The sequence below is a fragment of the Bos mutus genome, chromosome 6 (assembly GCF_027580195.1).
Source record: "Bos mutus isolate GX-2022 chromosome 6, NWIPB_WYAK_1.1, whole genome shotgun sequence".
Classification (NCBI taxonomy): Eukaryota; Metazoa; Chordata; class Mammalia; order Artiodactyla; family Bovidae; genus Bos; species Bos mutus.
Genome location: NC_091622.1, coordinates 63,246,052 through 63,262,534, shown reverse-complemented (window position 1 = coordinate 63,262,534; position 16,483 = coordinate 63,246,052).

The window sequence follows — 16,483 nt, the reverse complement described above, 5'->3', positions numbered from 1 at the left end:
ATACATATTTACTAGAAAAATACTGAACATCACTGTGTCATGTAATGTGCTGGATGTGGAAACTCAGACAAATTAGACAAATTGTCTGAAATTGTATAATAGGTAAATGGAAAAAAATTTATGTTTGAATCCAGATTATTAAAAACCAAAGCTCAAATCTCTATAATACCTTTGATAACACAAGATGATTTAGCATTCAACCTGGGGATAAAGAGGAAGTGGAATCACTGAAGTTTCAGAGTTGAGGTTTCTTTTTTTTTTTTTTCCCTGGGCCTTGAAGGTTATAAAGTTTTTCTGAAAGAGATAACTGGAGCCTAATCAAGCAGAGTGATCATTTCCAGCATAATTGCACATACTAAATATATACTTTGTATATATCAACTCATTTAATCCTTACAGAGAACGCTAATGCAGGTACTCTTATAATTCTTTCTGTAGTGCACATATCTGAGAAAAAAATATGGTGCTAGCTTTTTAAGTAACTGCCTAAATCATACATTTAATTACTGGCCTCAGCATCTACACCCTTAACCATGCCAAAAAAGCTCTGCTGAGTGAGGATAAATGAGTAAAAAGGTATGACATATTGAGTTAATACTGAGAAAAGAAACACGGCCAGAATTTGGAACAGTGGCATTTTATTTGAGGCAAGGATTTCTGAAGAGCACACATAATTAAAAACTCACATAAGCCAAGGCTTATTTCCCCATAGAACGAATCTTTAATGGAGAAGCTACAGTCTTGCATAGTACACTAAACCAAAGCTGTTTTGCTTATGCTTTTAAAGGCATTTAAAGGGTCTATTTGTTTGCTAAGGCTGTAATAACAAAGCACTGTAGACCGGGTGGCATAAACAAAGACATTTATTTCCTTACAATTCTGGAGGCTACAAGTTCAAGATCAACATGTCAGCAGTGTTAGTTTCTTCTGAGGCCTCCCTCTTTTGCTTATGAATGACCATCCTCTCCCTGTGTCTTCACGTGGTCTTTTCTCAATACCTGTCCATTCTTTATCTCTTCTGATAGGGATATCAGTTGTACTAGATTTGGGCCCACTTTCGGAGAAGGCAATGGCACCCCACTCCAGTACTTTTGCCTAGAAAATCCCATGGACGGAGGAGCCTGGTAGGCTGCAGTCCATGGGGTCGCTAGAGTCTGACTGAGCGGCTTCACTTTCACTTTTCACTTTCATGCATTGGAGAAGGAAATGGCAACCCACTCCAGTGTTCTTGCCTGGAGAATCCCAGGGACAGGGAAGCCTGGTGGGCTGCAGTCTGTGGGGTTGCACAGAGTCAGACACGACTGAAGCGACTTAGCAGCAGCAGCAGCAGCAGCAAAGTTATTGAAATCATACAAAATCTGTTCTCATATCACTTGGAATTATTTTACAGCTCAATATCAAAAGACATTTTAAAATAACCCACATATTTTCAAGTGCAGTATGACTTTTACCAAGAGAAATCTTTAAGCCATTGAAATCTCAATAAAGTTAGAAGACTGAAAAAATAGAGTGTACTTGCAGAGAAGAAACCATTTAAATGAGAAATTAATATCAAAATGAGAAATTACTATCAAAAATACTTTAAAAATCCCATGTATTTGGAAATTATGTCCACTTTTAAATGATAGCTGTGTCTAAGATGCCACAAGGAAATAGAAAATATTTGTAATAGAATGAAAATGTAGAGAGTTTACCAAAATTTGTTGCATACAGCTGAAGCTGCTCAAAGCAATTAAATGCATTGTGGAGTCTTGAATAAGGTATGAAAACAAATAATGGACACTAGCATAAAATTTTTTGAAATTTGAACAAAATTTGTACTTTAGTTAATAATACTCTATCACATTAATTTTTAGCTTTTTTTTTTTTTTTTTGCAACATGGTATTTCTTTATATTCTCAGAATTGAATTGGAAATTTTAAGCCTTATTCAAAAATTTTTAAAAATCACTTAAGATAAACTTTCTAGACATCTAGCGGTAATACTAGATGCCAAAATACACGGAACTATAACAAAGTTTTGAGTGAATGTAAATTAGATATCTAGCATTCTATCCAAACTAAATCAAACAAGTAGAATCAAAATGTCATAAGTGTTTTAGCTAGGCAAAAATTCATAAGTTTTCTAAAATATATATATTATACATACTATTTATATACATGTGTATGTATACAAAAGCTTTTCTACTACTCTTGATAAAGACTTGAGAAACATAAAAAAGAGAGATGGAAAACACAAACTAAATGTAATAGAAGCACTGAATATGAAATAGAAAAAATCAAAATAAGTAAAAGTAAAAGATCATCATATAGTCTAGTTGTTTTTAAACATGTCTGCTCATTAGAAACATGTGGATAGAGAACTGACTTATGGACATGGGGAGAGGGGAGGAGAGCGTGAGATGTATGGAGAGAGTAACATGGAAATTTACATTATATGTAAAAGAGATAGCCAATGGGAATTTGCTGTATGTCTCAGGGAACTCAAACACAGTCTCTGTATCAACCTAGAGGGGTGGGACAGGGAGGGAGACGGGAGGGAGGTTCAAGAGGGAGGGGACATATGTATACCTATGGCTGATACATGTTGATGTTTGACAGAAAATAACAAAATTCTGTAAAACAATTACCCTTCAACCAAAAAATAAATAATTTAAAAAAAGAAACATGTGGAGCTTTGGAGGAAAAAAAGCAATACCTGGGCATTTGTATTCTTCAGAAAATTCCAAGATAATGCTGATATTCCTCTGAATTTTAAAATGTAAAGACAGATTTTTTCCACTAAATGGTAGTTTTGGTGAAATAGAATTCTATTATTTTCTGTCAACCAACCATGACACAATGGTATTAAGTGAATAATAGTTAAATAATCACAATAGTAAAAGATGTTTATTAGTTTTCATAATTAATAGTCAGACAAAATGTAAAAGATAATTATAATTGCAAGCCATAATGGAAACATGCCTAAACTAACAATATAAAATAATTACATACAATTTGGGATAGTAAGTAGGATGATGTGGTAAGTGGAAGTGCACACATGCATGTGTTTTTATCTGCCCAACCAGTCTATGTCTTTTGATTGGTGCATTTAATCCATTTACATTTAAGGTAATTATTGATATATATAATCCTATTACCATTTTCTTAATTGTTTTTGGTTCATTTTGTTTAGGTCTTTTCCTTCTCTTGTGTTTCCTGCCTGAATAAAAACCCTTTAGCATTTGTGGTAAAGCTGGTTTGCTGCTGGTGCTGAATTCTCTTAACTTTTGCTTGTCTGGAAAGCTTATAATTTCTCCATCAAATCTGAATAAGAGTCTTCCTAGACAGAGTATTCTTCCTAGATAGGTTGTAGGTTCTTGTCTTTGATCACTTTAAATATCTCATGCCATTCCATTCTGGCTTGTACTGTTTCTGTTCACAAATCAGCTGATAACCTAATGGGAGTTCCCTTGTATGTTGGCATTTTTCCCTTGTTGATTTTAATGTTTTATCTTTGTCTTTAACTTTTGTCAGTTTGATTACTATCTGTTTTGGTGTATTCCTCCTTGTGTTTATCCTGCCTGGGACTCACTGTGCTTCCTGGATTAGATTGACTATTTCCTTCTCCATATTAGGGAAGTTTTCAGCTATTATCTCTTCAAATATTTTCTCAGATCCTTTATCTCTTCTCTTTCTGGGACCCCCTATAATGCAAATGTTAATGCATTTAATATTGTCCCAGAGGTCTTTTAGACTGTCTTCATCCCCCCCCCACTTCCCTGCTTTTTTTTTTTTTTTTATATTCTGTTCTGTGGCAGGCAGTGATTTCCACCATTCTGTCCTCCAGGTCACTTATCCACCCTTCTGCCTCAGTTATTCTGCTATTGATTCCTTCTAGTGTATTGTTCATCTCTGTCTATTCTTTACTTCTTCTAGGTCTTCGTTAAACATTTTTTACATCTTCTCCATTCTGTCTCCAAGATCTTAGATCATCTTCACTATCATTGCTCTGAATTTTTTTTCTGGAAGGTTGCCTAGCTCCACTTCATTTAGTTGTATTTCTGAGATTTTATCTTTCTGAAATTTTATGTCCCTTCATCTAAGATTTATCTCTCATTTGTCATCCTGATTAACTCTCTATAATGTGTTTTTTGTTCTAGCCACTGTGGGATTGTGGTTCTTCTTGCTTCTTCTGTCTGCCCTCTGGTAGATAAAGTTAAGAGGGTGGTATAAGCTTCATGATGGGAAGTACTGCTGGTAGGAAAAACTAGGTCTTGTTCTGGTGGACAGGGCCTTGCTCGGTAAAACTTTAATCCAGTTATCTGCTGATGTGTGGGTGCTCCCTCCTTTTTAGTCGTTTGGCCTGAGGCAATAAAGCCCTAGGGTCTACAGGCTCTATGGTAGGGTTAATGGTGACATCCAAGAAGCTAGAGGACTTATACCAAGGTGTATCTTCCAGGGGCTGCTGCCAGTGCCCCCATCCCTGTGGTGAGCCCCTGCTGACCCACACCTCCGCAGGAGACCCTCTAACACTAGCAGGTAGGTCTGGTTCAGTTTCCTATGGGGTCACTGCTCCTTTCCCCTGGGTCTTGGTACACACTAGATTTTGTTTATGCCCTCTAAGAGTGGCATAAACTCTGATTCCCCCAGGCTTGTGAAAGTCCTATAATGAAATCCCACTGGCCTTCAAGATCATATTCCCTGAGGATTTCTAGTCCCTTTGCCAGATCCCCATGCTGGGAAGCCTGACATGGGGGCTAGAACCTACACAACAGTGGGAGAACTTCTTTGGTCTTACTGTTTTCCAGTTTGTAAGTTGCCCATATGGCAGGTATGAGATTTGATTTTATCATCCTTGTGCCCCTCCTACCATCTCTTTGTGGCTTTTCTTTGTTTTTGGATGTGGGGTATCTTTTTCTGCTGGGTTCCAGCATCCTCCTGCAGATGGTTGTTCAACAGCTAGTTGCGATTTTGGTGCTCTGGCAGGAGGAGATGAGCTCATGTCCTTCTACCCCACCACTGTAAACTGGAAGCCCCAAGAATTTGTCTTTAAATGTGGTCAAATTCTTAGGTGTACTAAGGGTTAGACTTCAACATATGGACCTTAACACTCACTTCAGCCCATAAGAAAAGAAATAATAAAAAATAACATGTAAACAATTTTATCATCAGTAAATTTTGTTTAAAAGTTATTGATATTATGGAGCATTTTAACATTCAGTTCAGTTCAATTCAGTTCAGTTGCTCAGTCATGTCTGACTCTTTGCGACCCCATGAATCACAGCATGCCAGGCCTCCCTGTCCATCACCAACTCCTGGAGTTTACCCAAACTCATGTCCATTGAGTCAGTGATGCCATCCAGCCATGTCATCCTCTGTCGTCCCCTTCTCCTCTTGGCCCCAATCCCTCCCAGCATCAGAGTCTTTTCCAATGAGTCAACTCTTCGCGTGAGGTGGCCAAAGTATTGGAGTTTCAGCTTTAGCATCAGTCCTTCCAATGAACACCCGTGACTGATCTCCTTTAGAATGGACTGGGTGAATCTTTTTGCAGTCCAAGGGACTCTCAAGAGTCTTCTCCAACACCACAGTTCAAAAGCATCAATTCTTTGGTGCTCAGCTTTCTTCACAGTCCAACTCTCACATCCGTATATGACCACTGGAAAAACCATAGCCTTGACTTGACAGACCTTTGTTGGCAAAGTAATGTCTCTGCTTTTTAATATGCTATCTAGGTTGGTCATAACTTTCCTTCCAAGGAGTAAGTGTCTTTTAATTTCATGGCTGCAGTCACCATCTGCAGTGATTTTGGAGCCCAGAAAAATAAAGTCTGATACTGTTTCCACTGTTTCCCCATCTATTTCCCATGAAGTGATGGGACCAGATGCCATGATCTTGGTTTTCTGAATGTTGAGCTTTAAACCAACTTTCTCACTCTCCTCTTTCACTTTCATCAAGAGGCTTTTGAGCTCCTCTTCACTTTCTGCCATAAGGGTGGTGTCATCTGCATATCTGAGGTTATTGATATTTCTCCCAGCAATCTTGATTCCAGCTTGTTCTTCTTCCAACCCTGCGTTTCTCATGATACACTCTGCATATAAGTTAAATAAGCAGAGTAACAATATACAGCCTTGAGGTACTCCTTTTCCTGTCTGGAACCAGTCTGTTGTTCCATGTCGGGTTCTAACTGTTGCTTCCTGACCTGCATATAGGTTTCTCAAGAGGCAGGTCAGGTGGTCTGGTATTCCCATCTGTATCAGAATTTTCCACAGTTTATTGTGATCCACACAGTCAAAGGCTTTGGCATAGCCAATAAAGCAGAAATAGATGTTTTTCTGGAACTCTCTTGCTTTTTCAATGATCCAGCGGATGTTGGCAATTTGATCTCTGGTTCCTCTGCCTTTTCTAATACCAACTTGAACATCTGGAATTTCATGGTTTACGTATTGCTGAAGCCTGGCTTTTGAGCATTATTTACTAGCATGTGAGATGAGTGCAACTGTGTGGTAGTTTGAGCATTCTTTGGCACTATCTTTCTTTGGGATTGGAATGAAAACTGCCCTTTTCCAGTCCTGTGGCCACTGCTGAGTTTTCCAAATTTGCTGGCATATTGAGTGCAGCACTTTCACAGCATCATCTTTCAGGATTTGAAATAGCTCAACTGGAATTCCATCACCTCCACTAGCTTGTTCATAGTGATGCTTTCTAAGGCCCACTTGACTTCACATTCCAGGATGTCTGGCTCTAGGTGAGTGATCACACCATCGTGATTATCTGGGTCATGAAGATCTTTTTTGTACACTTCTTCTGTGTATTCTTGCCACCTCTTCTGAATATCTTCTGCTTCTGTTAGGTCCATACCATTTCTGTACTTTATCAAGCCCATCTTTGCATGAAATATTCCCTTGGTATCTCTAATTTTCTTGAAGAGATCTCTAGTCTTTCCCATTATGTTGTTTTCCTCTATTTCTTTGCACTGATCGCTGAGGAAGGCTTTCTTTGGAACTCTGCATTCAGATGCTTGTATCTTTCCTTTTCTCCTTTGCTTTTCGCTTCTCTTCTTTTCACAGCTATTTGTAAGGCCTCCTCAGACAGCCATTTTGCTTTTTTGCATTTCTTTTCCATGGGGATGGTCTTGATCCCTGTCTCTTATACAATGTCACAAACCTCCATCCATAGTTCATCAGGCACTCTGTCTATCAGATCTAGTCCCTAAAAAATATTTCTCACTTCCACTGTATAATCATAAGGGGTTTGATTTAGGTCATATCTGAATGGTCTAGTGGTTTTCCCTACTTTCTTCAATTTAAGTCTGAATTTGGCAATAAGGAGTTCATGATCTGAACCACAGTCAGCTCCTAATCTTGTTTTTGCTGACTGTATAGAGCTTCTCCATCTTTGGCTGCAAAGAATATATCAATCTGATTTTGGTGTTGACCATCTGGTGATATCCATGTATAGAGTTTTCTCTTGTGTTATTGGAAGAGAGTGTTTGCTATGACCAGTGCATTTTCTTGGCAAAACTCTATTAGCCTTTGCCCTGCTTCATTCTGTATTCCTAGGCCAAATTTGCCTGTTACTCCAGATGTTTCTTGACTTCCTCCTTTAGCATTCCAATCCCCTATAATGAAAAGGACATCTTTTTGGGGTGTTAGTTCTAAAAGGTCTTTTAGGTCTTCATAGAACCATTCAGCTTCTTCAGCATTACTGGTTGGGGCATAGACTTGGATTAGTGTGATATTGAATGGTTTGCCTTGGAAACGAACAGAGATCATTCTGTCGTTTTTGAGATTGCATCCAAGTACTGCATTTTGGACTCTTTTGTTGACCTTATGGCTACTCCCTTTCTTTTAAGGGATTCCTGCCCATAGTAGTAGATATAATGGTCATCTGAGTTAAATTCACCCATCCAGTCCATTTTAGTTTGCTGATTCCTAGAATGTTGACATTCACTCTTGCCATCTCCTGTTTGACCACTTTCAGTTTGCCTTGATTCATGGACCTAACATTCCAGGTTCCTATGCAATATTGCTCTTTACAGCATCGGACCTTGCTTCTATCACCAGTCACATCCACAACTGGGTGCTGTTTTTGCTTTGGCTCCATCCCTTCATTCTTTCTGGAGTTAACAGTAGGTATTACAATGTTTCTACCAAGTGTGCTGTCATTCTAGTCAGAATCACATAACTCACAAAGTCAGCAGGGTGTTCTCCAAAGGAAAAACTAGGTTCTGACAGGAAAGAAAAATGAACCTGGATACTGGGGAGCAATAAATGCCCATTACAAGAATTAGGAATAAAGGATAAAGCCCAAGAAAGTGCATTCCTAAGTGCACAAATGCCAAGAAAAATAGATCTTTATTCCTGAAGGGAATTAACCTTTCTGTGACTACATTTGTCTTAGAAAATCACATTAGCATCTAGCTATCATCTGCTTAATTTTCTGCTTCTCTGACATCTCTTATTCTTTCTTTGTGAATCATTACTTGCTTATTAATTTTCCCATTCTAATTGTTTTGATTCTTAATATTAGTTTTAGATTTATTAAATGCTTAAAATAAATATTCATTTATTTGAAAGGGAGTTAGTTATGTTTGGAACAGTATCTTTTGCAAAATTTTGTGATTATTTCTCTTTGGCAGTTGTGGAACATTTTCTTTCTTGCTCCCAAGGAAAAAAGTTATCGCATTAAAGAGAATAAGAAGAATAAACTCTTTTAAAGTTATACTAGGAAGATGAAAAAATATACAACTGTTCAAAAAAAAGTTTAAGACTCTACTGAAAAGAATCTCTGTAGATTGCAGTAGATTTAAACTTACAATCAAATGTGTGAGCAGAAATTATTGTTGTTGCTGACAAGTGTAATCATAATAATCATAACTAATAATATTTATTGAGTGTTTGCAACTTGCCCCTGCCTGTGTTAACTGTTCCTATTCAAAATTCTGTTTAATCCTCACATTTTATACACATTTATATATACATGTACATATATGTTATATTTACCTTGATTTAGGTATATTATGAAGTTTAAGTATATTATGGAACACAGAGAAAAATAAAATTAAGTTGATGAGATCAAGATAAACTACATACTACCTAAGAGGTAGGTAAAAATTTTATTTTTGTTTTATGCATGAGGGAGCTGAGGATCCTTGCAGTTAGATAACTTGTGGCAGAATATATGTAATTCCTAGGAAATTTTTCTATAAAAATTAATTATATCAGTAGGGTAAATTTATATTGTATAAAAATTTATTACATTTTGAAATTATTATTATAATAATGTACTAATTAACTACCACTCATATTAATTTTCACAATTTCAGGTGTATATTATGTTTTTGCTAACATTTACTTGCTATCAAACTGAAAACTTGTAAGTGTTCAGTAATAATTCTGCTAGATTCCGATTTTTCTTCTAAAACAAAAGTGGAAGCTAATAAGAAATAGCCAGATTAAAAGTCAAGGATAATTATGTTCATATTAATGAAGGAAAATGCTGTAATTTTCTTTTCATGTCATGGGACATGTTGAACTCCTTAAAACTCATTCAGTGAAGCAGAATTTTATGCCCACTTTCATGTGACTGTGGCTCATAAAATAGAAGCAGCCTGGTCTTTAAAGGGCAGATGATCTTGAACAAATCTTATATGGTATTAGCAAAAGGTGCATGTACAGAACACTGAGCAAAATGTATTTTAAAAAATTAATGGAACACAACATGTATTTTTTCTGCCTTAATAAGAGTAGTAATTTATAGTATAAATACATTAAACTGAAATATAGACTGCCAAAATAATTACCTGATAAACACTGATAAAAAAACAACCCATTTCTCTGTCAGCAGAGGTAGAAAATTATGACATATCTCTTGGCTCATTAGAAGCTCTGTTTAGCTGAAAAATATTTGCTGGAGGTTGTAAATAAATATTGTTTAATATTTCCAAACAGATACACCCTAATATCGGCACTTTAGATAATCATAAGTAGTCTTTTAAGAGATGAAAAGTAATGAAAGGAAATGGGGTTGAGACAATTGATTTTCCACATTTGATCTGTTACATATTAAATGTGTGACTGTGCAGAAGTCACTTAACCTCTTGGAGCCTCTATTTTTATATTGAAAAATTGCAGTAATGAATGACATAATCATATGTTATGCTTAGATTTACACAATTGAAACACTGGTTTCTGAGTAAGCTAAATTAATAGTAGTGATCATTCATCCATCTATGTAAACTTTCATCCTTTAACATAAATATGTATGCATAATTGTCAGATAGAGGGCAACTTGTTTCAGATATAGCTGTTGACCAACTCACAGTCTTTTGACGTTTGACAGATCACCAGAGAGATTAAGAAATTACAGATGGAAATTCTTCTCCTTATTCCCACTGCGAGTTGCAGTCAGCAACCACAGAAGAAACTTTGTCCCTATTTGGCAAGTTACTGTGCCATTAATGGTATGACTTTTACAGTCTTGATTATGTAAACTTGTATGACCACCTACTGGATCTGCTACTTTAAAAGGAGTATTTCACTTTATTGAATAGAAGTCTAAGTGGGAGAACAGAGGAGTATACATCACGGTGATGACAGTTGAGATGGAGAGAATTAGTTAGTTGGAGATATGTTTTAGAGATAGAATCTATACAATTCACCAAAGGATTAGATAATTTCTGATTTGAATGAGTGGCTTGTGATACCATCTCCCGAAATGGAGAAAACAGTGTTGGGTTGGAGAAGGTAGAAGGTAAAAGAAAAGTTTGGATTATGTTAAATTTTGAATTGTCTATATGATATGAAATAGTTTGAAGCTGAGAAGATAGGCAAGGGCTGCATATGTGACATGAGGAACTCTCTCTATACAGATGGCTTATCAAGCCAGGGGAGTGGATGAGATCACCTTAGAAGAAAGTTTAGAGAGAGGACAGAGAAAAGGGAGGAAAGATAAAGGGAAGGAGAAGGGGAAAGGAACAGAAACTGGCTGTGAATAGAATGTGGTGCTCTTTACATCAGGTGAGAATCCTTATTCATATTATCCAGCTTTTTTGATCATTCAGAACCCAGAAATAAGTATATGAACTAATTATAATATCAATTTCAACTCTGTCCTTCAACATAAGTAAGTAAGTGTTAGTTGCTCAGTCGTGCCCGACTCTTTGCAACCCCATGGACTGCAGCCCACCAGGCTCCTCTGTCCATGAGATTTTCCAGGCAAGGATACTGGAGTGGGTTGCCATTTCCTTCTCCAAGGGATCTTCCCAACCCAGGGATTGAACCCGGGTCTCCTGTGCTGCAGGCAGATTCTTTACCGACTGAGCTACAAGGGAACATTATAACAATTGGATGATTCATTAATGGAAAAAGATTTAAATGCATGTTTTATATACATATGGTGTTACATGTATAAGAGTAGTTTCAAAGTATTTTGATATGTGTATTAAAGGGGGTGACAGAGGATGAGTTGGCTGGATGGCATCACCAACTCAATGAGCATCAGTCTGAGCAAACTCCAGGAGACAGTGAAGGACAGGAAGCCTGGTGTGCTCCTGTCCATGGGGTCACAGAGTCAAAAGTGACTGAGCAACTGAACGACAGCAAAAGTCACTTGTCAGGAGTGTGAAGTCATTTGGTCTTCAATGTTTCATACCTTATAGCTCTCTTGCGGTTTAGATTAATTTCATTTTTATATGCCATTTCAGTTCACATTTTTTCTGCAATTCGTCTAATCAAGCTGGTTTCCATAAATTAAAAAAACTAAGTTGAAAAATACAAAACCACGAAGTAAGTTTAAAATCCAACTAAGTGAACTAAGATTGAAAATATTATTATCTTTGGCAAACAATTCAGTGACTTTATATGTCAAAAGAAAGAGTGTACTCTGAGTCCTTGCTGTTATAGGAAGGGATCTAGCTTCTCACATAAAAGCCTTTGAAAGAAGAAATAGAAAGTATGATAATCTAAATTTGGCTACCATATAACGATCTGGCCTTTTTCCATAAACTTGATCCTTAGAACTAGGAAGTCATTAGGATTCTATAAATTATCTTCAATAATTATCCCTCTCTTCTCCCTCTTGAAAGTAAAAGTTAAAGTCATTTAGTCATGTCAGACTCTTTGCAACCCCATGGACTATACAGTCCATGGATTCTCCAGGCCAGAATACTTGAGTGGATAGCCTTTCCCATCTCCAGGGGATTTTCCAAACCCAGGGATTGAACCCAGGTCTCCCGTATTGCAGGTGGATTCTTTACCAGCTGAGCCACAAGGGAAGCCCAAGAATACTGGAGTGGGTAGCCTATCCCTTCTCTAGTGGATCTTCCTGACCCAGGAATTGAACTGGGGTCTCCTGCATTGCAGGCAGATTCTTTACCAACTGAACTATCAGGGAAGCCCAAGATGGAAAGGGGCAGTTTGTCTTATTTTTTTAAAGGTCCATCTAGTCAAAGCTATGGTTTTTCCAGTAGTCATGTATGCATGTGAGAGTTGGACTATAAAGAAAGCTGAGTGCCAAAGAATTGATGCTGTTGAACTGTGGTGTTAGATAAGACTCTTGAGAGTTCCTTGGACTGCAAGGAGATACCAGTCCATCCTAAAGGAAATCAGTCCTGAATATTCATTGGAAGGACTGATGCTGAAGCTGAAACTCCAATACTTTGGCCCCCTGATGTGAAGAATGGACTCATTGGAAAAGACCCTGATGCCAGGAAAGATTGAAGGTGGGATGAGAAGGGGACAGAGAATGAGATGGTTGGATGGCATCACTGACTCAGCGGACATAAGTTTGAGTAAGCTCCAGGAGTTGGTGATAGACAGGGAAGCCTGGCGTGCTGCAGTCCACGGGGTCACAAAGAGTCGGACGTGACTGAGTGACTGAACTGAACTGAACTGAGTCACTCGGTCATGCCTGACTCTGTGACCTCATGGACTGTAGCACACTAGGCTCCTCCCTCTATGGATTTCCCAGGCAAGAATACTAGAGTGGTTTGCCATTCCCTTCTCCAGGGGATCTTCCCCACCCAGGAATCAAACCCAAGTCTCCTGAATTTTAGGCAGATTCTTTACCAGCTGAGCCACCAGGGAAGCCTCTTAGCCAACAGAAACTAAACCCTATAAAAATCTTCTTCCCATATATCTTTTGTACCTGGTTGGTCCTCCTCACCTGCATTGGACCTTTCCCAGTTCAGACAGCCTCACATCATTTCACTGGAATGAACTGTCTTCTTACTTCAGCACTGGTCTGGTCCTGATCCCTTCAATTCATTCTTCCCTCAGCTGCCGAGACTTTTCTACCAGTTGTCCCACTTCCACTGCTACCCTAGTCCAAGCTACCTTTATATCATGCATTTGTTACTGGCACAACATCCTCCTAATGAGTTTCCCTTTTCAATTTCTGCATAAGATTGATCATACCCCATGCTTAAAACCCTGCAGTGGCATCTTATTTCAATTATTATAAAATCTACACTCCTTGCCAAGGCTTTTATGATCTGGCCTCTACCTCTACCTTTAAACTCATCATCTTATGATTCAAAACCATAACCACATGGCTTTTTTTTCCTAAGCTATAAACTGCCAATTCCTTGCCACCACAGAGTGTTTGCTTTATACCCTCTTCACATAGTCTTTCAAATGGCTTCTTTTCATCAACCAGGTCTCAATTCAAATGACTTTCTTAAGAGGACTTCACTGAATACCCTAATTTTCTCCCCTTTGAGTTCTCCATCTTAAGAGTTTATGCTCACTTCTTGATAGATTTTGGCTAATTCCTGACCTTGTTTTGGATAAATTGTGAGTTCTGGAGTTAGTCTACCAGGTTGCGAATAGTGGCTTTTTGCTACCTACTAGCTTCCATCTGGGCAAGTTATTTAATCTGTATTTATTTTTCTGTAAAATGGAAGAATAATATTTTATAAGGTTGATGCAAAAGTTCAATGACTTAAACCTTAAATTCATAGAACTGTACCAGGCTAGTCATTGTTTTCTGTTGTAGATACAGTAGGATTGATATTAAAATATGTCTCTTGAAGTACAAGTCTACTTCTTGAAGTACAAGTCTATTTCTACTTCTTAATTTGTCTACTTCTATAACTTCAAATCTAGAACACAGTCTGGTATTCAATAGATCCTCAAAACAAACAAACAAAAAAAGCATGATTTATTGTTACCTGACTAGTGACCTGGCAAAAGACAGCTCTGATTAAAGATTTTCAAAATCCAAATATTTTTAAACAGTGTGGAGAAATTTACTTTACTATCTGCCATTAGTTTCATGCTAAAGCTGAAACTCCAGTACTTTGGCCACTTCATGTGAAGAGTTGACTCATTGGAAAAGACTCTGATGCTGGGAGGGATTGGGGGCAGGAGGAGAAGGGGACGACAGAGGATGAGATGGCTGGATGGCATCACTGACTCGATGGACGTGAGTCTGAGTGAACTCTGGGAGTTGGTGATGGACAGGGAGGCCTGGCGTGCTGCGATTCATGGGGCCGCAAAGAGTTGGACATGACTGAGTGACTGATCTGATCTGATCTGATCTGCCATTGGCTCTAGCAGAAATTTCCAAAGTGCAATGTAACCTTGAACAGCAGATTTCAGTTACTGAGAGCTAGATACTTGAGAAATCTCAAGTACTATAACGGAGAATCAGTAAGAAGCAGATCACAGGGGAACTTGACCTCCAGCCTTGATGCTGATATTAGTGATGAAACCACCAGATCCAGATAGAAATTGCCTCCTTGAAGTAATCCTTGAATGTAAAGGGAACCAACTCAGGCAGTTTCCTGGAAGAAATGGATCTGGTGGTAAATTATTTGGCCCCAATTCCAACAAGTTATAGAGGATAAGTTTCTACACAGCACCATATAATTCTTGGAACATCATCTGGGTGTCCTACAATTCAACTCAATTCTTAAGAATCCTAATAGACTATTGGCTTCCTTCTCTCCTCCCATCAGATACCAGTATCAAGTCCAGGTTGTTACCTGTACTTCTGACCTATAAATTGGTACTTCTGACCTATAAATTGGCTATAAATTGGTGGTTCCCAGGATTGCCTCCTTCAGTTCAGTTCAGTTCAGTCGCTCAGTCATGTCCAACTCTTTGCGACCCCATGAATTGCAGCATGCCAGGCTTCCCTGTCCATCATCAACTCCCGGAGTTCACTCAGACTCACGTCCATCGAGTTGGTGATGCCATCCAGCCATCTCATCCTCTGTCGTCCCCCTCTCCTCCTGCCCCCAATCTCTCCCAGCATCAGAGTCTTCCAATGAGTCAACTCTTCGCATGAGGTGGCCAAAGTAGTGGAGTTTCAGCTTCAGCATCAGTCCTTCCAATGAACACCCAGGACTGATCTCCTTTAGAATTGGTTTATTTGCTAGAGAGGTTCGCAGAGAAACAATATACTTACTGGATCACTGGTTTATTACAGAAGGATATAACTCAGAAAGAGCCAGATGGAAGAAATGCATAGGGCAAGAGAGTGGGGAAGGGAGAGAAGCTTCTATGCCCTGTCTATGAGGGTGCCATTCTCCCAGCACATCCACCTTCTGGGTTTGCCAATCCAGAAGCTCTCCAAACCCTATCCTTTTGAGGCTTTATAAAGGTTTCAGTAATCAGCATAATTGATTGTCATTGACCTGCTGCTGCTGCTGCTAAGTCGCTTCAGTTGTGTCCGACTCTGTGCGACCCCACAGACGGCAGCCCACCAGGTTCCTCTGTCCCTGGAATTCTCCAGGCAAGAATACTGGAGTGGGTTGCCACTGCCTTCTCCTGTCATTGACCACAGGCAATTAATTCAACATCCCAGCCCTCTTCCCTCCTCAGAGATTGAGAATGGGGTTGAATGTTCCAACCCTCTATTCACGTTATTGGCTCCATTGTCAACCAGCCCCCATCATTAGATGAGGTCCCCAAATCACCTGATTAACATACCAAGAGACACCTTTGTCACTCTCAACACTTAGGAAATTCCAACGGTTTTAGGAGCCATGAGTCAGGAACCATGGACAAAGACCAAATATAATGAGAAACATGTTTTGGTCAACTAAATTACCAGATATATATTTTCCTTATAAAACACAATATCATAGATGTCTTTCAGTGATCAAGATTGGCTTAAAAATGGGGCAGAATATGCCCTATGAATGAGGAGTGCTCTAGATCATATTAGTATATCCATCTTGGGCTGTGATGGAGAAGTAAGAAGCAGGGTAAAAATCAGACATAGACCATGGGGAGTCTTTCTCAGTGTTGTTGGTTGAATGGTTCAGTGTTGGTTAAATTGAATGGTTCAGATTTGGATAAAATTGATCACACATTTTCAGATTTTTGCTAAGATTGTTATGTTAAGTTCATGTACCATATGTTGATTTTTACCACTTTATTAGAAAATCTTGTGAAGGCTGAATATATTCTTCTAGGCTAAGAAGCAGAGGAAGTGTTAGGCCTCTTTATTGTTAGCCTCAAATAAATGGTTTTAAATTAGAGTTCAATGGTACA